Here is a 25,747-nt window from a genome sequence, read left to right on the forward strand (position 1 = left end):
TGAACTGATTCAGAGGCAAGCCAAGGTTGGCAATCCTGAAGGGCAAAGGGTTCAGCAACAGATCTTTTACTCCAACTGCAGCCTTTTTAAGCACAAGAAGAATCCCTTCTGATGTGCAAGAAAACAAGCAGCTATGTCTTGGCTAAATGAGGAACTCCTAAGCAAGCTCAGATGCAAAAAAATAAAAATCTCTCCAAATGGTAGAAATGGGAACAGGCTGCTTAGGAAGAACACAGAAGGATCACCCAGGCATGACATGACAGAATCAGTGGAGTGAAACTGAAACTCAAGTTACAACTGCTGAGAGACATGAAGGAGAATAAGAACTTTTATAAACAAATCAGCACAAAAATTAAGACCATGCTGTTCTGCTGCTGAATGGAGCAGGTGACCTAAATGATAGAGAACACAGGAAAGCCAGAGATACTCAAAGCCTCAGCCATTCCTAGCAGGGTCTATTCTCAGGTCTCTGAACTGGTGACTTTTCAGACAAGTCATATATTAAGGCTCCTATGAGATGCAGTTCTACTTGAGCTATCCCCCTCAAAAAGAACAGACTGATTCTTCAAAACCAGCTCCTTACAGACAGGTGGTTTGAATCTCGACTGGTCCTGCCTAGAAAGAAACTATAATCTCAATTAAATATTGATTTATCTCTTCCCAGAACCACCATACTCTTCTAGACCCACTCTTGATTTTTCCTTCATGGTGAAAAATTTATCAATGGTACCAACTGAGCGACACGAATTTTGTTTCTACGTTTTTGCTCTATTGCAAGTCAGCAAGATTAAAACTGGAAAACAATGCTATTGCAAATTTAAAGGAATTTAAGAAAACAATTATTTCCAAAATAGAAATATTTTATAAAAATTAAATGCAAATCAAAAGCTGCTCCAAATAATGAGTTGACACAGGACATTCATGACTGCTGTTTTATTTTTCTGGTGGGAAACTGCCCAGGCAGTGTTGTGGAACAGACATGGCATTTTAGCCCTTGCCTTCTATCCGTGCAATTGCTAGACACAACCAAGTAAATTGGAATAGTGAAAAAAAAGGAAGACTGGCAGCTGCCACTTCATTTTGATTTATTTTCAATTATTTTAATTTTCATACATAATTAGTTTTAGAATTCCCTTAATATGCTTGAAAATTACATTTCTCTATTTAATATTCTCTATTTCTCTATTCTCACTTCCTTAAATAAAAGCTGAATCTTTTTTCTATGAAAGCCACACTTGCTTATTACTAGTGGAAGAGAAGCAAATTTGGCTTTTATGTTATACCCCACAACTTTGTTTTACAGTAAACTTGCTTGTTAAGTGACAGAGCTGAGAACTTGCACTTCCTTTTTTGACAGTCAGAAAACTATACTGAATTTCTTGTTTTCTTGATATGAACTTACCTCGTGTGTATGAAATATGTGTTTGCAAACATATTGCATTTCCTAGTAGTTTCCTCCCAACTTTGAATATGAGTAGATATCTCTTTTTAATGCAGCATCAACTGAAATTAGTTGAGAAAAGATCAGTCAATCATTAAGAGCCAATTGCAAAATAAGTTTGGAGTTATTTTGTACTGGGATTTAAATATGTATTGCTTGCAGGGTGAAAAACAACTAATGAAAGCAAAATAAACATATAACTGAACAGATATAAATGCATAGTTAATGACAATGTGAGTATAAAATTCTATTTAAGACAATGCTCTGTATTCTTAATCATACACTCAAGTCAAGGGTTCTTCCATGACTTCTAAGGGCAGATGTACCTCCAGTACTGTTTTCTAAGGAATATGGAAGTGAACTATTAGTGAAAGTCTACAGTAATAATACCATGTATTGTTTGTCATCAGAGAGTGCTGACATATTGGATACATTCTGCCCATTCTACCACAGGACTGAAACAAAACCCAAGAAATCCATCTTGCTTGTTTGCTAGTTAAAAACACAGATGAAGAACAGATGTTTCCTTTGTTTTACATATATTAGTTTGTCTAGGAGCTCAAAAACCCAAGAGCATAAGTTTACTGACAACCATGGGGCATATATACAACCTCAACAAACACTAGTAAAGTGTAATGCTCTTGTAACATGAGTGTAACTTAAGATATTAAGAAAGAGAGTAAGTTTTAGAAACTACAATGGGAGCACAAAGGATTAGTAAACTAGCTCGAACATTTCTCTGCCTAACCAGGGAAAAGTTCATCTGTAAACAGACTTAGGGATTTTGTAAACCAAAGGGATTCTTTAGATGTAAAATAACAATTTTTATGCAGCGTGCTAAGCCATATCTTATTTAGATCTCATTAATTCAAGCAAGTCTCACTTACTTAGCTGCAACTTAGGAGAAGAACATATTCTCTATGTTCATGCCCTGAAATGGACCATAATAACTGCTGAACCACCAGGTACACACTTTAGCTGTCCATAAAGCAAAACACTTCACACATTCATCACTTCTTCAATAAACATCTATCATGCACTGTTCTTTCTGCTACATGGCCATCAGACAACCACATTCTTCAATTTTAAAATAAACTAGACCACAGAGTTATTTGAGTTTTGTAAGGTATTTGCAGTCACTACACATTCCCCTGTTCTGCTCCAAACCTTCCTGAAAAAATCATAAAATTATAGAACGGTGAAGAGGGAGATGAGGATCAGAGGTAGGCATATGAATGAATATTTTTATGATACAGTGGCAGGAAACCACCAGAAGTAGTAGGACCATCAGATACACTCAGCAGCTATACACACACATTTATATTCAACACATCATTTATTTATTGCCATAAAAAGGTTTTCTTCCTTCCACTCATCACAGATGTTCAGTGCTGAATAAAAACCTGTCCATTTATTCCCTGTAGTTATACTTCACCTGATAATTCAGTTCACTTTAATATCAAGGAATAGTCCACCTCCTGCCAAGAAAACAGGCAGATTAAACACATACATCACCATTGGTTCTGAATACATGATTGCTACTCGTTAGGCTTTTGCCTCAGTACTGGGGTGGTTCCTTCCTTCATATTACTCACAGAAAGGACTAATCAGGTAGCTGGCTTACAGAGCAGCTGCAGAATGTTACCTTCCACAAGTGAAAAGAAACAGGAAAAATAGGAAAATAGGAAAAGCAATCTGATCTATCACAACTTTATCATCAGCAGATGGTTACAAAAAACCTCAAAGGTAAAACTGTGCAGGCCTTTCCTGCTTCAGAGCTCACCATCAGGAACTTCCCAACTACAGCATCACCATGTATTTGTCTCATTCTGAAGGACTTAAGACGAGACAGTTCCTTGCTGAGAGGGAAGGCCGTAAAACCAGAAATATGAGTGCAGACCACAAAGCCAGAGACAGCTGACTCTGCTGAGAGGAGTTCCCTGATCTGGAGACTGTTGTTCTGGTTTGCAAACTACAAGGGGGGTGACTACTCAGTGGAACTTTATGAGCAACTATTGGCTACTGGCTGTGGAGAGAGCAGCAAGGAATTGACAGCATAAATTGCTAGCATAAAAAAGAAGAAAGGCACTAACCGCTGTGCCATTCCTAGGATTGGATCACTAACCCCCTTCCTTCATGAGACCAACAGAAGCCCTTAGATCTTTGGGTAGTGACTTCACTATAACCTATTTATTTCCCTTTTTTCCTTTCTCTTTTCTCTTCTACAACTCTAATTTTAAGGGAATGGTCCATAGGAAGTGGTGCTGCAACACCACAGTATGCCCTCACAAATACTTGTTTGCATTCCTAAAGGACTACCTGGGACCTGTGGAAATAAGTGACCTGCATATGGGTTAGGGTCTGCATATGGAGACAGTGGTAGAGATAATGACTGGGAAGTGAAGTGGACAGAGATCTGCTCCAGCTGTTCAATCTGATATGTCTCAATCACAATTACTCATCTTTTTTAAATGGCTGAGTGACATATGCCTATAAAAGGAGGAGCTGTGATGATGGGCTCCTAGAGTGAACTCTGTTGTAACAGTCTAAGGCAGAATAAGTCTAAGAAGAATGGGTGACCAAAAATTATGATTAGATTTAAAATGAATAATTAACAGCTCTGGGTATTTGATGGGGCAAGTCATCATGAAGTTATGATACTGCTCCTATGTATATTTTCAAGTCAAGTCTAATACAGTTTTATGAGATGCTTATAGCATATTCCTCAGACTAAAATATAATTATTCCATGTCCTTATCTCAGCATTCCTTTATAGCTTATATCTGAAGAGCAATAAAATTACCTTTATCCACACTGAATAACAAATAGATGGTCTTAGGATATTTGATGAAATTCTAAACTATCAAGCAAAGATAGCATTTGGTATTCATGAAGCACTTAACACCTTAGCTATTTTAAACCTGGGAAAATATTCTATGACATTGAGTTAGCATTAATGGTACATTGTATTGGTTACAGAAAGGAAAATATTAAAACAATATATTGTTTTTCTTTACTTAGAATTACATGTGACAGGAAATCCCCACAGTATATATGCCTCCCTAGTTTAAGTGGATTTTAGCCTTGGTTCTACTTTCTTATTCCAAAAACTCAGTAATCATACATTTTGATTGCTATAATTTACATATACTTAAGCACTAGCTTAGGCTCTAGCTAACTTTCCAGGAGCAAAATTACAGCAACTTATCTTGAAGAAACTTTTCTACTAATTGAAAAATGTACTTGCACACAGAGGAACACCATAAACAACCCACAGAAGTATTCAGTCCTCATACACATTATACTGCACAAGATGAAATGTATTTTTTCCCTTAATAAAATATATAAACAATGTTTTAAAAAAATGAAAAATAGAAAATGCCAGGTTTATTATGTATTCTCTTCTATTCCTTAAAGGCATCTTCTTTTTTTTATTTATTCTACTACTTCTTTATATTTTTGGTTTTGCCATTTAGCAAACCAGTCTAATGCTACCAAATCTCTAGCTGCTCCAGGTGGTAAAATGCCTTCCCACAATGCTGCAGATGTAGTTTGCTAACTTGACATTACAAAAAGGGGCAAAAATGAACAAGAATGAATTCAGTAAATGTTAATATCTCAATTCAATTTTACACTGCAGGAAAGTCCTGAATCTGGAGTATTACAGAGCTGAAGGAGAATTCTAGCAGAACTCCTACCTCTGCCTTTTTTTACAGGTAGAGACAAGAATGCACTTGGAATACAGGAAAACACCAATAGAGAAAACCAGATCTAAAATCAGGTGCTGGAAGACACTAAATTGCAGGCAGAAGTAAAATAAGTCTCCATATAAAAGCACAGTTAGGTGAGACTGATGTAACTGAGACAATTGGAAAGGAAATAAAGGCCTGTGACAGCCATTTATGGGAAAATTATGATAATGCTAAGTTAAATGATGGGAATTTAAAAACCCTAGAGTAATTCAGTCAAAACACATGAGATCTTAACAAAGGCATATCCTAGTAGACCATTACTACAAAGAACAGTAGAAAGGTAAAGAAAATTTGTGTTATCTTCAAAGAGAACGGGCTAGTAAGAACTTTAATAACACTCGCAACAATACTTGTGAATAAAAAGGGAACGGCTTTTAATCAAAATTTCAAAATGCAATTAAAAATTTTATCTATTTCTCAACCTCAATGGAGACCCAACAAATATCATCCACTTAATCAGTGTGGATATAGGTCCTTTTGATAGATAAATACCAAAAGGTAACTTGACACAAAAATTATCAAATACATAAGACAGGAGACAAACCGAAATTTGAAGTATCAAGGTGAAGAAATCTCTACTACCTAGGTGAATAAATCTAGGTGATATGTTCATTCCTACAGAAATTCATAACCTTAGAGAACACTATTCAATTACTATACAGTAATATCCTGGCTTACATCCAAAATAGCATGGCCAGCAGGACTAGGGAAAGGATTGTTCCCTCGAACTCAGCACTGGTGAGGCTGCATCTCAAATACTGTGTTCACTTTTGAGTCACCCACTACAAGAAGGAAGCTGAGGTGCTGGACTATGTCCAAAGAAGGAAAAAAATCTGTTGAAGAGTCTGGAGTGCAAGCCTTACTGGGAGTGGCTGAGGAAACTGACATTGTCTAGTCTGGAGAGCAGGAGGCTGAGAGGAGACCTGAGAGGAGGTTATAGTGAGGTGGATCTTAGTCTCTTCTCCCAGGTAACAAGTGATAGAACAAGATGAAATACCCTCAAGGTTATAATTTTTTTTTTATTTTTTTTTTTTTTTTCTGAAAGGATTTTCAATCATTGGAACAGGTTGCCCAGTGAAGTGGTTGAGTGACCATCCCTGGAGTTATTAAAAAGTTGTGTAAATGCGGTGCTTAGGGACTGGTTTAGTAGTGGAGTTCAGAGCACTGGGTTAATCATTGGACTTGATGATCTTAAGGGTCTTTTCCAAACTAAGTGATTCTATGATCCTGAACAGCAAAAACAATATCCATAACAGAAAAAACAACTGTAGGACCCCTGTAAGACAGAATGAGCTCATATAGACTGAAATGCATTTAAAGCTAGGATGTGATAATAATTACAGTCCATATAAAGGAGTTGTTTAACAAGCTCAGGCAATGCAATTCAATGGAAACCTGTTGGTTCTGGAAGGAATTCAGCTTGGAAAAAGGACTTGACATTTTAAGTCAAAGATCGGTTATGACTGTAAGATTTAGATCTTCCTTCAAAAGCAACATTTTAAGGAAGGCCTTTTGAGGGAAGACAAATAATTCTATGAAGAGTAAAAAACATCTCTAACAGGACCTGTATTCTAGTAAACCAATGCTGGCTTTTAGACAACCTGTCTTAATCACTGCATTACCTTCTTGTAATATTCGTCAACCTTTTAAGAAAACTTGCAGTCAAAAAAAATGGAGACAAAGAAAAAAAAGGCAGTTGCTGAGAACTGTGAATTCTGATTGAAAGTCAGTATCAGGTGTTTTTTTCTTTATTTTATAGAAGAAAGGATTTAAATTTTCAGTCATTGATAGCATTTGACTTACAAATGCTAGAAAACCAGACAAATGCAGCTTTCCCAATGTAACTCCATTATTTTTATCGTCAGATGGTTCTTCAGATCATCAACAGTACCTACTGTTGGAGCACTATTGGAAAATATTCCAGTGGGGAGCAAACTCTTGTATAAGCAATGAAGCACAGATCTCATCTTATAAAGATGATGGCAGAAAAATGACTTTGGCTTAGACTGAGTTGCTGTTTTATTGTTATTAGTTTTATAATTATTGTTTGGACACAGTGAGGAGAAAGAAAAACCAAGGAACTTCTAATCAAAACACCATCCCTGAATTCCATAGGGAAACTAGCTAAGGAGGAAAAAAAGCACCTTTTGTACGGGAAATCTGAGAAAAGAGATCACAGAAGACACCAAGGTGATGTGAGAAAGAGGACATTTCAATGAAATTTCTTCAGCCACCTGAGTCCTACAGCTCCATGTCTAACAAGGACATGGGACCAAAACCCTTCCAAGCAGAAGTCAGGATTATGGCTGTAGTGTGAATTGGCCACTCACAAATAACATTTTAGCTTCACAGGTATCAGTTTTTAACTTTTCAATGAAACCTTGTGTCTTGGCTTGGTGCAGTGGTGTTTTGGAAGAAGGGGGCACAAGGGTGGCTCCTATAGGAAGCTGCTGTAAGCTCCCATGGTTCCAATTCTGGCCCTACCTCAGGCCAAGGCCAAGCAGATACAGGAAGCTGGATGTTCCCCTGTGAGTAACATATTCAAGAAAGGGAAGAGGAAACTGCAAAAATATAAAAAGTACCTGCAGAGCAGCAGAGAGAAGGAAGTGAAAGCAAGTGATGCCACAGAAGAGACACCTAGGTCAGTAAAGAAGGAGGGGGAGAAGGTGTCTGAGCAACAACTTTGCTGCAGCCCATGGTGAGATGGAAGGCTGTACCCTGGCAACCCATGGAGGAGCATGGTGAAGTAGTACCCAAAGGACCACAGTGGCATAAATGTGGATTTGTAACTCCTGAGGTGTCAACAGGTGAGCAGACATAAAGCTGCAGCCTGTGCAGGATCACGGAGAGGAGCAGATGTGGCTCTGCAGCCGTGTAGGACCCCATGTGAGAGGAGGTGACTGCTCCCGCAGCAGCCGTGACTCTGTGTGCAGCCCAGGCGGGAGCAGCCTGTGCCTGAGGGACTGCACCTGTGGGAGGGACTCGTGCCGGAGAGCCAATGAGTCAAGAAGTGGCATTCATTTTTGTCTGTTTAGGCCTTCCTGCGGCTGAAGGTTGAACATGTAGAGGTGCTCAATATTTTAATTTTTTTGGTTAATCTCTTCACTAACCTGATTCACTAACCTGATACATATTTCTCAACTGCACTTTGTTTTGTCTGAATTTTAGTGAGGATTGTGTGCATCACACTGTCCACTTCTCAGTATTAACAGCACAAACCACCCTCTTTTTACAAACTGATTGATGAGTTCCTAATGAAAAAAATACTATCAACACAATTTTTTATTTTATACTTTCACTTGAGGAAATTGACATTGGCAGAAAGTTGAAATAGTGTAAAATACACACTACTGTGGCAACTTTAAAATAATTTGTCATCCAGAACTTGGAAGAACAGTCTTCATTGGCTTAAGAAGAATTTGCCACCCAAAGACTGTAAGTGAAGTGAGAAACTGTGGAGAGAAGATTTAATGCAGAAGTACTTCAAAATTGACAGGAAAACAAGAGCTTTCCTCTTTTGTTTACTTCTTTTTGCTGAATGTAAAGATAATTTTTTAGAATAAATAAAATCAATTACCTCAACTTTAGTACTCTACTAAAAATTCTATGTTAAACTGGCATAAAAAAATGTTTGCAACATGCATTTGTCAAACTGTTCATTACTGTCTTTAAATGTTTTATTGAGCATAAATCTATTTAAATTGCTCTATTTCCTAAAATAACACACATGCTTAGGTCAACATTTCCAAGAACAACACTGTCTAAGCAGCCAAACATCCCCTATTTTTTTCCCTGTTTTGTCAATTTTATACAGACTTTAAGGTTTAACACTGAAAATGCAATTAAGCAAAGAAGAAAAGTGTCAGAGCTGAAAATATATTCTGAAATATATAATACAAACACTAAATGTTTGTATAAAGAAATCATGTATGCAAGTTACATCAAACAGCTACACCTGGAGGGTATAGAGTCTGAATTCAGAAATTACTTTCCATGTCTTCTGCGACCCAGAGGCTGTTAAATTTTACATGAAAAAGCACTTTTGCTAGGCTTGAAAACTTCACATTAATATTCCTTCCTTTTCCATGAATTGTGTGAACAACAGCAGAGAAAATAATACCGAGTAATCATTAAACAACTGGGGAATATCATGTATAGACTGCATGCTTTCAAACAACACTTGAGTGTTCCTCTTTCCTGTATGTCTTGTTCCTACTTCATGGTTTGTAGGCTTAATCAAAATCTTCAGCAATTCAACCCTATTAGTGAGGACAAACTATAAGGAAAACCAAATTGCTCATTGAATCAGATTATGCAAAAAATAAAAAAATTAAAATTTTGCAATTAATTTATCTTTTTGATGTTGTTCCTACAACAGTGAAAAATGATCCATCATCACCACTTAAAATTTATGGATTTTGTGTTTAAACCAATGAAGAAGAATTTTTAACTCCTGAGCAACCAAGTTTCCTAGAACACTAAAACAACATCTTTTTACCTTTGACTAGACAAGGAGCATGAGCAGTAACACTCTTTCCACAAGCATTTACTGTAAAGAAAGCCAAATAAAAAATTCTTCAGTGTATATTTTTTATAAGTCCATAATGAAATTGAAATCAATGAATTTCATTCAAACTAATAATTCATAATTTCCCTCCCCCCTGAATGTACATCAAGTTAAAACACAAAATTATTTCTTATGAATATTTTGACAGCAATTAAACAGCCAAACCCAAATGCACACAGCACATGTGTCCTTATTCTTTCAGGTATTAAATCAGCTTGGCATCAGATGTATAAATCTGAAAAACTGCTTATCAGGTTTAGTTCCCTCTCTTCCTTAAAGCCAAAAAAGAAAGGCTGTATAAGTTGTTAGATATATTTAAATCTGTAGAAGACATATATGTACAGAGCAAACTACAATGTTTAAAGGATCTAGAAAGCTAAGTCTAAAATGCTCTTGACGCCTACAGAACACAAAGGAATGTAAAACAAAAAAGTTCAAGAAGTGTATAAGACCCCACAGGCCAAAATCTATCTCTAAAGCTAACACAAAATTCTACTTTTCAGTAAATGGAGGATACATTTGAATCCTTCTTGAGACCTGGGATACTCATTTACGTAAGAAAAATATTACTACAAAAATAAGTGAAAAAAACAACAACATAATTAACTAGTAAACACAGAACTATTTTTATTTTGCTATTTTTATTTTGCTATTATTTTTGTATCATTCTGCATACTATCACACAGAACTAGAAAGGTGATTTTACCCATCTACTCTGCTCTTGTGCGCTTGGTATACTGTGTACAGCTCTGGAGCCCCCAGCACATGAGAGATGTAGACCTGTTAGAGAGGAACCAAAGAAGGACCACAAAGATGATCAAAGGGCTGGAGCACCTTGACTATGGAGATAGGCTGAGAGAGTTGGGGCTATTCAGACTGAAAAAGAGAAGGCTCAGGGGAGACTGAATGACCCCCTTCAAGTACGTGAAGGGGCCCTACAGGAAGCCTGTGATGGGGATTTTCACCTACAATAATAGTGACAGGACAAGGGGTAATGGTTTTAAACTGAAAGAGTGTGGATTTAGGTTAGGTATTAGGAAAAAATTCTCCACCATGAGGGTAGTAAGGCACTGGAATAGGTTGCCTAGGAATGTTGTTGATGCCCCATGCCTGGAGCTGGTTAAGCCCAGGCTGGATGAGGCCTTGTGCAGTCTAGTCTAGTGGGAGGTGTCCCTGCACATGCAGGAAGTTGGATGTTGATTTTCTTTAAGGTCTCTTCCAACCCCAACCACTGTATAATTCTATGAATCTATAACTGGGGCTCCCAGCCCCATGATAGCACTGGCAGAGGTCCCAGGGGAGAACGCTAAGGCCAGACCCTTAGCAGCCTCAGAGCCCTCAATTACCTAGACACTGTTTGCTTTATGAGGTCCTATTCCCCAAAAGGTCCCAAAACAATCTGTGTCATAGTGATTACATTACTGTTCACCTCACATGCTTCCCAGAACAAATCATTCTGTTTAACCTTGATACCCATACTTAGATCAAATCAAGCTTAAACATTTTCTTATACAGGAAATCTATTTATCTGAGCAACATGATTTTCATATACTTTTGTACTCACAGAGCATCCTGCATTCTAAGGTGGCTGCAGGAATACAGATCACTGATTTTGAAACACTCCGTGGGCAACATCCTGGTCCCTTCCAAGGATCTTAACTGAGTCCTGGCACTTCAAGATCTCATCTTAACTTGAAATTTACTTATGTAATACACAAATCTCTTCACATAAAGTACAACGTGTATACAAAACACAGTGTATGGAATAGATGAAAAAAAGGAAAATGCTCTTTAATATGTTCCTCAAGAAGTAACCGTTCTCCTGACTTTTTTTCAGTATATCACAAACTTAAGAGAACTGCAGAGGTTTAGAAGCAATTAATATTTCCAGAATTTTCCTCCAGATAAAGACTAGTCTTTAACTGAAAACATTAAACTGCACATCCAATCAATGATTATTTTGCAATAGCTAATTAATAGGAATCAGCTCAGTGGCATTAACTGACATTAGCAATTTTCTGCTTCTGTAACAACACTGAATTTAATTAAAAATCAAAATTTGTTCATGTTTTTAAAAGAGTAATTCCTATTCTTATTAGATCCATGCATCTAATCACATCATACTCTAATCATACTGCTGAAATGCTAGACCTGCAAAATAGAATAGAAGAATATTAAAAGACACACTAGGTAACCTTTTTATTTAATTCTGGAAGTATGAAGTATTTCTTTAAAATAATGCATCTCCATTCTATGGGACATACCTCATTGTTTTTCACAGTAGTTCATGTAACTAGATTGAAAAGCTGTGCCCTTTGCTCCCTTATTCAAACTCCAGTTTCAACTAATACAGGGTCACAATGCCTATTAAGCATAAGGGAAACTCTCTTAACCATCTAATATTATGTAGTAACCTCCATGACATTCAGCTAATCAACACGGTATTTTAATTTCTGTGAAATCTTCATTAATTGAAGAGGTCAATCTTTCCAAGTTATCTTCAAGAATAGATTAAACAATAGCAAACAGTGACAAAACAGACTTCTGAATGCAAATACTATCAAATACAAGGAAACAAAAAAATTAAAAATCTTACCTATTTTTTAGCTGAAGGAGAAAGCAAGACACAGCCTCTGTCTTCTGTATATTTTAGATCTGATATATAATAAAAATATTTTATTAGTGTACTATGTGGTTAGCATCAACTATTTTTTTTTTTTTTAACTTTTTTACTTCTGTACATCTATAGCAGCTTCAGTTTAGTTAAAAGTCAAGGTAATATCTTTTTGCAGTATAAACAACTTTAATAAATAGTATGCATGCCCCAGCTATATCTTGTAGATAAGAAACTGAGAAAAAAAGGAAGGCTCTGCTGAGACGTGGTATTGGAACCCCTTTCTGGGAAAAACTGAAGGTCAACATAAAGTCTTCCAGGAGATAAACCACTTCACTGGTCTCCAGACCAGTAACCTTTCTGCCAAGTAAAATTTCAAAAGACTGACAGAGACCTAAGGGATTCTGGAGAAAGCAGCTGGAGAAAGCACAGTTTAAAAACAATTCTGAAGACATTATTACTCAATACCAGGCATGTAATTCCAATCTCTAAAAGCCAAAGGCATAGAAAAAAATTACCCCAAAGCCCAAAATAAATTATCATTATCCCAATGCTACAGCTAAGAAAAACTGGTCAGTTTGATCTACTATATGCATAATACAACATGCAACTCACAGCTGCCACAATGTAGAGAGCTTTATAGTGTTCTCATGGGATTGCTACCACGGGAGGAAAGTGATGCTCTCAAGATGCAACACATGTTCTGCAGGTCATTGTATGGAAAACCACCTACATAGTTTCAGTTTCCTACATGAGTATTACACTCTGTCATGCTTCAATGAATTGATTCTCAAAACAAGATGATTCTTTTTACCAAAAATGTAAAAAGCATATTGATGAGACAGGAATAAAGTAGGGAGAAACTTATGTTATGTTATGATCTTTATTTTATGACAGTCAAGGCACAAAATCTTAAAGTGAATCTTCCATTTATCTGATCAGAGAAGCCAGTAAATTCCCATCTCCTACAGTGAGGAAAGACAAGAGATGCTGAAAATAAATATTAATCATTCTGGGTCAGAACTACAACATGGTCTTGATTCCTAGCCCTTCAAAGTGACTATATATAAAAAGGTGGAGGGAGGAGAGGGCGCTGTTATTCCTTATCCCTCACTAGAACAGTCTGGATTATGAACCTACCACAAAACGTGTTATGTGAAACAAGCGTGCAAAAATCTTACTTCAAAACAGTTACAGCATTTCCTCTGCTTTTTACTGTCTCCTTTACTTTTATAGTAAAGCAAACATGAAGATGTTAAAATCAGCATGGGCTGTGGGACCCAAAGTGACATTCAAAGGCTGGCTGGCAGATATAGAAAATTGAAGTATTTTTCCTAATTTCTTATTTAAAAACACTTTAACTTTGGACGACTGGAAGCCAGGAAGGTAAGAAGGATAAAATGAACTCAACAAACTACTGAGGTACAACCTGGGAAGTGTCACATTGAACACTATCAACCAATAATGACCACTGCTAGGTCTGCTACAAAATCCAGCAGAGATAACAAAGGATTAAGCCTAGTTACTGCTGCAGACAGCACAGTTTTCCAGTCTTTGCATTTACAACTTTTAGGGCCTTTATTATAGCATCAAAAAGCAGAGGAGTCTGCCTCCATAAATTATTGAATTTTTTTTTTCAATTTTGCATTATACATTAGAATTACCATAAATTATGATGCTTAATAAACAAATATTTTCATGTATTAGGTGTAACAATGTAGTAAGTTGAATTTTGAGCAAACTTCAAAACTGAAGCTTGACATGGAAATACAACAGTTCCTTAGAATTTCAAAAGGCCTCTGATTATGTATTGTTTATTCAAGAGTATTTTTAATGAACTGGCCAGATTTCAAACTTGGAAAGCCAAGATGCAAATTCCCTTTGTCATGTAACATTTCAATTACAGAATGAAGGCTATTTATATTCTCATATTCTCATATCTCTATTTATATTTTCTGTTTTTAAAATATGCCTAAAAAGTGTACTCAAAAATAGAATCATATTTGATAGGTCAAAATGAATAGAAATAAAATACAGAGAAAGTCACACCATATCATGCTTGAAATTACTAGTTCATGTAAACTGTACCTGCAGTTAATCAAGACAACCTATTAAGAGCCCAATCATCCCATGAGTCAAAGTTAAGCTTGTTACAAGCTGTAGATGAATATGCAGGAGTGCTGCCAGAGCAGACTCGGAAACCCTGCAAATTCTAGATCATGTCACTTCCATGGCCATTACCACTAGACTACTCTTTACAATACATCCTATGTGCATTTGATGTCACAACATTTCTAACTCTTCCAAATATTTATGCAATTTCACATAAAGAATCCTTGTGAATAATAACACAGAAAAAATATCTAGTTATGAAAAACTTGACCTCCATAAAACAAAGTGAACTAACCCAGAAGGGAAAACCAAAAATTTGCTCTGAGTAGATTTTATTGAAATAATTTCATCCTTCTTGGATGCTTTGATCAGCAATTTCATTAAAATAATTATTAAATTATCATCAGCAACTGCATATTGAGCAAACATTTTACAGTGAATGGTAGGATAGACTCAGACTTCTTGTAAAGCAAGCATTTCATGTCATCTGCAAAACTACACACATGGCTTCTTAAACTTTTATCAAAAAAATACTCATTTAAACTTAGCTATTTTTAAGTAGTCAGAAAGGAAAGAAACTCTATTAATGCTCTTTGGCATGAATGCTGACCCCAAAGGATTCATAAGTATTAACTTTTGCTTCTGGCACTTGAACCATCACCAGGTTTCAAAATACCACATCCTAATCCACTACCAGCTTTGTTTCTGATCCCACAGACTATTTTACAGTTAACATCTTAAAAAAAAAATGGGAAGAACAGGCCACTTTAGGATAGAAAATAACATCAACAAAATGATATGTAATTTACAATTCCAAGCGAAGTGGTAGGGCCCCATTTTCAAATATTTTGAGCCCTCAGTATTTAAGACATTATAAAAGTGACTGATAATATGCTTTAAATACATGCTATCTTTAATAACCTGTACTCATGCACTTTCATATAAACATGATCACGTGCCCTTATCCATTTTCAGAAGGAGAAAAAAAAGCTACCAGTTATACCAACTCATAAACTGTGACCAGAGCAGTTTCTTTTCTGAAATTTCTATAAGTAAGATCATTTTTCCAGTTTACTCTGGAAAGCAGAATGATGCAGGAAAAAATAAAAACCTTTTTTGATATAAATATTCTTGCTAATAATGAATTATGTTTTTTTCTTACAGACATCAGAAACATCTATTTGATACATCTATAGAGAAATAAAGTATATATATTGCCATTTAAAATAATCATTATATACTAATGTTCTTGCTCTGATATAGTAACAAGGTAACTCATTATGTCAGCACTGCCCATATTTCAAGGAAATTTGGCAGGAGTGGTTACTACAGCTCACCATGCTCACCACAAATGTAAGATCCATTGTGGCATGCAATGTGCTAATGTAAAAATATAGACAAAGAGAAGACATGCATTATAATGATTTAGAGCAAAGCTTTCTGTTGTTTGCCACTTGGAATAACAATAGAACAGTTTGAGAAAAGATAAATGCATTGACATCCCTATTTATGTTAGGCACTGCCTTCTGTCAGGAGCATTCAAATGAGATTCTGAATTATTATTTGCACTTAAAGCAGAATTCAAGACAGACTCTGGTTCACATTAATCTGGGGTTTGACTGACAGAAAGGCTAGCTGTATAATACTTAATATTATGGCTCTGGCCATAATCACAAGTTCCAATACAGGTCAAAATTTTATCTTATATTCACCCCGAGGACAGGGAAAAGGGGAACACACAACAGGCAGTAGTTCAGTGCTACAGCCGCCACCATGCTACAGCCATGTCCTCGCTATATTTTAACACAGTTCACAAAGCAGGAAAAGCTTCTATTTCCCATGGGCTCCAGTTACTGAACCAGGAACAGCCAAGTTCCTTCTTACAGAGGGAAGACATTTGGTAAAATAATTTGTGTTCTCATTTCTTAATGCCAGCAGGGCACTGAGACACAGTGACAACACACTAACTACCCTTCAATTAATAGATAGCTTTGCTGTACTAGAAGCATGGCTGACTTATTTAGAAAGTTATACAGCAATCTTGTGATAAGCTCCTCTTATTTGAAAGGATCTTATACAGTTGTTTCTCAAGTACATTATGTAGTTGTCTTCTCCAACAGCAATTTTTTCTACTCCTTCAGCCCCAGCAAGAAAAAAATCTTGATTTGATGCTACCCAGATTTTGTACTTTTTACTAATCATGTATTTCTGGAGTTTGGAGGTAACATCAGTGACAACATCTCAGCCCAGTGTAACTTAAGGTCAAGTTTCTTTGTGTTCTTGTGACAAATGGCATTGCTCTTCTCCCACTCACCATCATCTGAAAATGTAGTAAGTCATTCTAGATCATCATTCAGGTCACTAATTAGCATAACATAGAATCAAAGAAAGAGCATCACAAAGTTTCACGTGATATACTCTTTCAAAGAATGAGTACTCCAAACAAACTTCCTATCTATTCTTTTTCTTGTCTTGCTGGAGTTTTAAATAAGTCATAAAAATCATACTGAACTCTACACATATGTCATATACTATGTTAGGGGTTTTGGGTATTTTTTGGGGGGGTTGTTTGTTCATTTTTTGTTTTGTTGATTTTTGGGTTGGGTTTTTTTTTTTTTTTTTTGTTTTGTTTGTTGATGTTTGGTTGGTTGGTTGGGTTTTTTTCCCCAAAGCTTTTACATGGTCTGACACACAGCCTTCTTTCAAAGAATCATGTTGTCTGTTGTTCTTCTCACTGTGTTCCAGGATTACAGCTCAATTTTGTGATTCTTTCTTCTGGTACTTTACTGGAAATTTTAGATAAGGATTTATAACACCTGAGTTCTTCCCTTTCTGATGTACAGGCAAAATGTTTTCCCTTCTGCAGTAATTTGGTATTTCACTTGTCCTTTGCAAATTCTTGAACACAACTGCTAACACCTTTGAGATTTTACAAGTTCATTAAATATCTGAGGATGATGTCCAAAAGGCTCAGGTAACCTGAAAACTTCTAGTTTACCTAAGCATTATTTAAAGCCTTTTACCTTAGATAAGAACAAGTTTGTTACCAGGATTTGTTCTCTTAGACTCCAGTAATAATCCCATTAGTGAAGACCAGAGCAGAACAGCATTAAGCACATCAACCTTCCCCCCACTACCCATGAACAGAAGTCATATTTTGCAGTCCCAAACTTTGGCAGAACTTAATCCTTGCTGGTTAGTCTTCTTATTAATGCTGTGCTTATAGAGAAATGGGTCGGTGTTTTTTTGAGTTTGGTGCGTAATTTCCATTCTGTGCTTCAATCTTATCAATGCTGACCTTGAAACTGCACGGATCAGCAAAAAGGAAACAGATGATTTACTGTCACTTATTCACCTTTTTCTCTCGATAACCCTCTTTCATATGCATACAGTGAATAAAGCTTTAACAATGAGATCCCCAGTTCTTTTTGGTTTAGACTGATTAATTCTCCTGGTGACAACTGTTTTTATGCCTTTACATTCCTGGAGTATATGGACATTTGATAATCATTTATTTCTAAAGAGCAATGACACTGTGCAACAGGGAAGCATCAGAACCATTATGAGTCAACATACCTCGTGTAATACGCCACACTACACTTGGACAGACCAAACACTGGCAAATCAAAGTTTTGAAAATACAAATTTAAATTACTTTTGTTGTTGTTAGAAAAAGAGGATTACATGAGTGTATATTATCCGTTGCTTGCAGTATCACTTCTGAAACTCATTCTTTCCTAGCATGCTGTTGCTTGAGGCACAACAGTTCTGTCTAACAAGTTATCCTAATTCCCTGAACTCATTATTTATCACAGATCTCCTCTGTCTTAGCACTGAGATTTATGTCTCTAGTGTCAAACTGCAATAGTTTAGTAGTAATGCCAGATATTAGTGATAACCCATTTTGCAACAACGATTACCTTCCCTTTTATCCTGTCTTGGCAATGGGGGTGAGCTTTTCACAAAATTCCACACCATGTCTACTTGGAAGTTAAGCATGCAGCAGCACAGCTGGCTAATATCACAATTATCTGTGTGACCTCTTGCTCACTCACACTCTAACTGTACTCACCAGAAGTATTTGGTCTGTCTATAGACAATTTGTGGCAAGATTTGTTCTCTCAATTACAATTACACTACTCCTCTTGAGTAGCAGAAGCCAATTATGCTTCTTTAGCACAGATTTTTATTTCAAATTTCCACACTTGATTCTGTTCAGCCTCTTTCTACACAAATCCTGTATGTCATAATCCATGGTGTAGCATAGGTGAGAATGTGGGATTGGAAGTGCTTTTCTTCAGTGCAGGGTGAGACTTGGAACCTTCTCACAACTGGCGCTGAAGAAGACAGATGAGAAGACTGTTATGAACTAATTCTCAGATTGGATCAAATTAACTGAGTATTAATGAGGTACTATCTCCAGGATACATTCACTCTAATAAATATGGGTAGCTACAATACATTTATAATACAACTATTAATTTACAGGAGAACAGTTTTGCAGACTGAACACTGATTCTTAGGCTATATTTGCCTGGAACCATAGACAAAGATAAAATATCTTCTGACCATTTTTTGTCAGTGAGAGCTTTAAAGCACAGCCTTCCACAATTTATCTGCATCAATAGATTCCATTGTCAGAGCTTTAAATTTCAGAGTAACTGAAAGAATTTATTAAAATTATTAACAGTCTGAAACAATGGGATTGTTAATTCAACTGACCTCTGTTGGAGGTCATACATAAAATTTCTGTATATATGAAGACAATCACCCTCTTCAGCCTTCCAGTTTCATTAACATTTAAAGATTAATGATGTTTCTTACAAGAATTAGCAACCATTTAAAATGTACTTTGCTAGCATATTTCTCACTTATAGAATTTCAGTTTTCTGATTTAGCAACAAAACTCCATGAATAAGGCAATCAATCATGCAGCATTGACAGCAGAAATTCAATCTCAACTACACATTTTTCCCCACATAAAATCTTCAATAAACTCCTGTAAATTTCATATAGATACAAATACCTGTTTGTGCCTTTGTGTGTAGGTAGATGCCTGCATTTAGTTCTGAAATAAAAAAGGAAAAACTTATACCAATTATATCAGACATTGTTCAAATCCTTCCCTCTATTTAGTACCTGTATAATTGTGATGTGCGAATGTTGATAACATCAACAACTCCAGTCCAAACTTGAGTTAAAGGGACTCTGGCCTGTGGATGAGTCCAAGCAGGAGCAGGACACTCTAAAGCATTTGTGGCTGTGGTTATGGCTGTGCTACAGCAGGTTTATCTCTGAAGAGCTTGTGGACCAAGGCACAAGCACAATCTCAAAGTGGCAGCAAGCACATCTCAAAGCATCAGTGGCTGTGAATGAGCTCATTCTGGGGAATTTCAAAGCATGTGGACATGGATAAGCCCACAACAAAGCAGGTATGCTTCTGGAGGGACTGCAGTCACGGGTAAGGCCATGTTCACTCCTGAAGTGACTCTGGCTGTCAGTAAGAGCACACTGGAGCAGGCGTATCTCTGAAGGCATTATAACATGTGGATAAGGCCCCGCTGGATTAGATGCTAATCAAAGTGACCATGGCTGTGGATAAATCTATGATGCAGAAGATGTACCCCTGGAGAGACTTAGATGTCATAAAGACTTAGATGACATAAAGACAAGGCTTGATTTGGAGCAGGTCCATCCTTAGAGGAAATGCATCCTGTGGATAAATCCAAGCTGGAGCAGAAGAAGGGAAAGAGTTCACTACAGTGTTAAACCCTGTAACCTGGGCCCAAAGGGGACAGGGAGAGATGTAATAGAAATGCCTTCTAATTGCTGTAACCTGAGATTCAAGTTGCATGTTATAGGATTTAAAATAGGACCCACACAAACCTATGAAGGACAAGCCTTACAAGAAGCAGTGACCCAACCTGAGCTGGCTTTGGGGCCCCATAACTCTATGCAACACACCACCTCTCCTGTTCTAAGTGACCACTGTCACAGGTGGAGCCCAAAGTCTGAATAAACTGAGTGGACATTTTATGGACAGCTGTGAACATTTTATAGACATTATTAAAAGGATATTATATCAAAGGATAGGAAAGGGAGTGGTGGGTAATAAGGATGTATTGGATAGTGTGTGTGCTGAGGACAATGTAAATGGTATGAAAAAGGTGGTGGAGAATGTTCTGGTTTTGTCTGAGATAGAGTTAATTTTCTTCAGAGTAGCTTGTATGGGGCTCTGTTTTGTATTTGTGGTGAAAACAGTGTTTTCATTACTGCTGAGCAGAACTCACACACAGTCAAGGCCTCTTCTGCTTCTCACACCACCCCACCAGCAGGTAGGCTGTAGGTGCATAAGAAGTTGTGAGGGGACACAGCCAGAAGAGGTGACCCAACCGATCAAAGGGATATTCCATAACAAATGACATCATGCTCAGGCATGTCCTCAACACTGGTGAGGCTGAACCTAAAAATACTCGTATTTTTGCTCCCTTCACTACAAAAGAAGCACTGAGGTCATGGAATATGTCCAAAGAAGGGGGCAGTGTAGCTGGTGAAACACCCTAGAGCACAAGTCTTAGGAGGAGAAGCTGAGGGAACTGTGGATGTTTAGTCGGAAGAAAGCGAGGCTGAGGGAGTCCCTATAACCACAGTGCTGAATTAATACTGCCTGCAGATGGAGGTACCTTATTTGAAAGAAAATCTGCAACCTTAGCTTGTAATCCTGTTCCTGTATGAGGTAAACACTTCTGAATTATGCAAGGAGGCTAAGAGCCTTCTGTATACAATAACTACTCAGGTACATTAAAAATAAGGCTCTTTGAAAACAACCTAACAATCAAAAAATTTACACATCTATTGCTTAATCAATACATCAGCATCAAAGAGCGTTGATTCTGTAAACAAACTACTTGCAATTTTATGAAGTGACAAGTGCTTTTGATTACATGTTCTAGAATATTTTTTGTCCATTTCTTCAAGAGTGAAATTACACACTAGGTTTTTGTAGATTAAAAAAGGTGAAATATAACTTTATGGAAAATGAGATTTATTATGTGCATGACAACCATCTTTAAACAACAGCTGCTGTCCAAACGTCTAGTGTTCTAATATAGCACCCATAAAAATCACTGTATGAAGGAATGTAATATTAATATTTTTATTAAAATTATGGATTTAATGGTTAATATTTTATCTTTTAGGCATTTTAAAACTTGACTATAACTGGAATTTGAAGTATACAGATTATTTTGAAATTCAAGACTGCTTTGTTGGTTCTTTAGATATTTTAGCTTGAGTACTCAATTTAAAAGAGACTGAGCTCTAAAACTACCCAGAAGAATACTGCAGTGTGGAATAACAGCAAATAAAAGCTGACCATCTTCTGTAACACAACAACTTGAAATACTTGCTTCTGGATATATTTTTGTTCAATCATTTTATGATAAATTATTCCCTGGTATATGTGATTGACAGAGGGCATTAATTTGCTTTGGCAACTGTCCTTTTCATTCTTCTGAGTCATAAGACTTTCTGATTATAATTATTTCAACAGCAAACTATAGATCAGTTCATACCGGTAAAAACTCTTCCAGAAAAAAACAATGATAAAAGAAGTCTTGTAGGGATGATATTTAAATAGCATTAATCTGTATTAATAAGCCACCCCACAAGTATTGAAAGGAAAAGGTATTGAAAGCATTGAAAGGAAAACAGCCCCTCAATACTCACAGGACTTGAACGAATTTGCTTTAAACCGCATATTAAAGTTTCAGGAACCACCAATGAGCTTCAAATATATCCTAAGATGCCCATATAATTCACAGACTTGAATACAACATCTTCTTTAACCCACTACTGAATAATGAAGGGATAATACAATTTTTAAAAAATTGTTATTTTAACAATTCAAGATTAAAACTTTACTGTGGACTGGTTTATATCTGCAAACTAAGGGAAGAATAATTACCCATATAGTAGGTAAAACCAGGATTATTTATTGCTGTACTCAAAAAGAAATGGCTAGAAATTAATTTCTGTCAAATGTGGTTTTTTCATCAGTATATAAACAGGAGCAGTTTCTCACTTTGAAAGTACACTGGAATCCAAGAATTGACATCTGTCTATAATAGATGGGGGTACCAAAACATTTCAGCTCAAACTAACATCTAAGCTTTACCTCATTCCAGCATTAGGTTTGTAAGAGATAAACGATGAGAATTCCTACTGATAACAACAGGCAGCATGGCAGTGGCAAAATTTAAGGGTGAAGGTGGGGGAACAGGTCTTTGACTTTCTAATGTCCATATTCCCAAATTCATGTAACTAGAGTTATTTCATAGTTATAACTGAACTCTACTATATTAGCAATCTCCCTCCTTTATGCTATTGAATGTAAACCAGAAAGACTTAGTGAGGTTTTTACAGTTAAAAAAACCCAAGCATTCACAAAGTGAAAAGGTCTTATTGCTAAAGGAAACCATCATGAGAGCTGCACACCTTTGTCAGCTGCCTTTTCACACTACAGCTGTATCCAGCCATGCTGGTACTCCAAACTACTTCCACAGTCGAGGAATAGACACAACCTTTTTCTAAAAGAGCATTTATCTTAAAAAATTAGGAATCCCAGACTTACTGTTGTTATGTTCACTGTCTAGATGACTCAGAGCACCTAGGCCAAAAGCAACACTTCCGTCCCTTTAATGAAACAGCACACTGAACCCATGCAAAAGCAGCATACAATCCTACCCCAAAAGGATTTATAAAATTAATTTTTGCACTCCCAAGGGCTTTGACTAAAATGTTATAAATTGAGCTAAAGAAATTTCTATAAAGAACCAGTCAGAATCTCTTAAAACATCAGAGAATAATTTACAGGTGGCAATTTTAATGATGTGCTATATCATTTGTGAATAGAACCATTTTTTTCGTCCATTTTTCAGAGTAAATTTCAACAAATGAATTAAAGTTCACCGTATGGTGCAAGATTGAGCCCTATGTTTATGAAGAATATTTGACAACAATAAAATAATTCCTGCATAGGGTTTACATTTTGTGTCTTGAGATGAAATAATTAAACAAAAAATAATTAAACCCTTCAGTTTATATGCTAAAGCTTTCTTAAATTTTCAGCAATAAAACTGTACTGCCTCAAATCCTGCTGTCAGAACTACACAGCTCTGAGTGGCTTTATGGTATAGACACAGGTTTTAATTGTGGGTAGCCATGTTCTTGCTTCCATTCTCTGATTTCAAATTAGAAAAGAGTATTGAAGTTTTTTTCATCAGAAGAAGAATTTACTGACCATTTTGCAGAAACTTAAGTAGCTGACAGTAAGTTGTCAATGTGATACAAAAATAAGGAACCTGGAATGTCTGTCTTCCATCACTCCATGATCTCCACAACTCACTACTCTGAACCTTTTGCCTGACAAAGTAAATACTTTCTAGAGATTATTAGAACTCACATGAGCTTTTCACAAACTAGAGTTCCACTCAAAAGCACTACATTTTACCTTTCCAGTAGATCTAAACAAAACCTTTCAGACCCAGAAACTACATAGTGACTTGACACATTAGTCACACAGAATCATAGAACTTTACTGGTTGGCAAAGACCTTTTAAGATCATCAAGTCCAACCATCAACCTAGATCTACCTATTCCAGTGCTTAAACCATGTTACTAAGCACTACATCTACATGTCTTCTAAAATCTTCCAGGGGTGGAGATTCAACTACCTCCCTGGGCAGCCTATTTCAGTGTATAATTACCCTTTCAGTGAAGAAATTTCTTCTAATGTCCAATCTAAACCTCCCATGGAGCAACTTGAGACTATGTCTTCTTGTTCTATCTTGTGTTACTTGGGAGAAGAGACTAAATCCCACCTCACTGTAACCTTCTTTTAAGTAATTGCAGAGATCAAGAAAGTCTCCCCTCATCCTCCATTCTCCAAGTTAAGCAACCCTACTTCTCTCAGACCCCTAATAAGACTTGTTCTCCAGACCCTTCAGTAACTTGGTTGCCCTTCTCTGGACTTTGCTGCAGCACCTCAATATCTTCCTTGTCATGGAGGGCCTAAAACAAAACACAGTACTTGAGGTGTGGCCTCACCAGTGCCAAGAACAGGAAGATAATTTTTTCCTTAGTCCTGCTGGCCACACTATTCCTGATACAAGCCAGGATGCGATTTGCCTTCTTGGCCATCTGAGCACACTGCTGGCTCATATTCAGTGGGTGTCAACCAAGACCCACAGGTCCTTGTTCTACAGCCACTCTTCCCCAAGCCTGTAGTATTGCATGGGGTTGCTACTGCCCAATAGAGGACTGCATATTTTAAGCACCATATTGAATTTGGAAATGTCTATACTGATCTCTTGAAGACTTCATTTGTCTAACAAGAATATGTAAATATGCATGTACTAAATGTTAAGTCCATTTAATTCTTCCAGAAACCCATTTCCCAAGCACAAAATAGCAATGTTAGTTTTTCCTCTATTTGCCTGTCTCATGGACTAATATTATAAATTATTTGAAACAAAAGAGATCTTCAATAATTTGTTAGTAAAACAATCAGATCTCTAATCTTTTAATATTATCTACAATAAAAAAATACAGCCCCAATATCCTAAGAACCTTAAATCTTTCAAAAGCCATACTAAGACAGCTTCCTGATGCCTTAAAGAACTTCTCCTAAATTCTTCTGTACAAAAAAGTCTAACCATATTATATTCATAACATTCATAGTACAGGGATTCCAGATATACATCTTATGCATCTGGTTCAAATTTACCCAAATTCAAACTCATTATAGCCTAAAGGTGATGATAGCTGTTATTACTGTTTAAATTACAACCAAAAGAGCTGCATGAAAATCTTGATCCTGATGAAACCAAGGGGAAAGCTCACATAATCAATTGAGAACAGCTGACACACATGGTTGTCTGCATTAAGATGATTTGCATTCAAGGCAGCACAACAGACTTGTAGACATAACAGTCCCTCAGTGTCAATCACTTGATCAAGACAACAGTCAAAGTAATTTTTTATTGCTCTTTACTTTCCAGGTCCTGAGATCTTCAGTTGCAACTGAAGCAACTTTTTTTAGGAACTAAAAGAAATAAGTAGCTTCAAAAACACAACCAAATCTGTTTTTCATTTGTTTTGACAAATTTTAACCAGCTGCTCTGAAACAAGTAAGGTGCAAACTTATAATTTTGTGTGTAATGGACATTGAGCTATCAATCTACAAAATCTTGAAAAAAATA

The 25,747-nt window shown here is 36.5% G+C and overlaps 1 long non-coding RNA gene across 1 annotated transcript in view; it reads right to left on the reverse strand.

The window, feature by feature from the left end:
- LOC139792368 (uncharacterized) overlaps window positions 1–19,621 on the reverse strand; it is a 54,586-nt gene extending 34,965 nt beyond the window's left edge. Inside the window, exons 1-2 of the long non-coding RNA XR_011724243.1 lie at window positions 19,513–19,621; window positions 18,559–18,823 (exon numbers count right to left, since the gene is read on the reverse strand). This is a non-coding gene — a long non-coding RNA (uncharacterized lncRNA). The remainder of the gene's footprint in view (window positions 1–18,558; window positions 18,824–19,512) is intronic.
- Between the last annotated feature and the right edge of the window lie 6,126 nt (window positions 19,622–25,747).

This window comes from Heliangelus exortis, chromosome 1 (assembly GCF_036169615.1).
Source record: "Heliangelus exortis chromosome 1, bHelExo1.hap1, whole genome shotgun sequence".
Classification (NCBI taxonomy): domain Eukaryota; kingdom Metazoa; phylum Chordata; class Aves; order Apodiformes; family Trochilidae; genus Heliangelus; species Heliangelus exortis.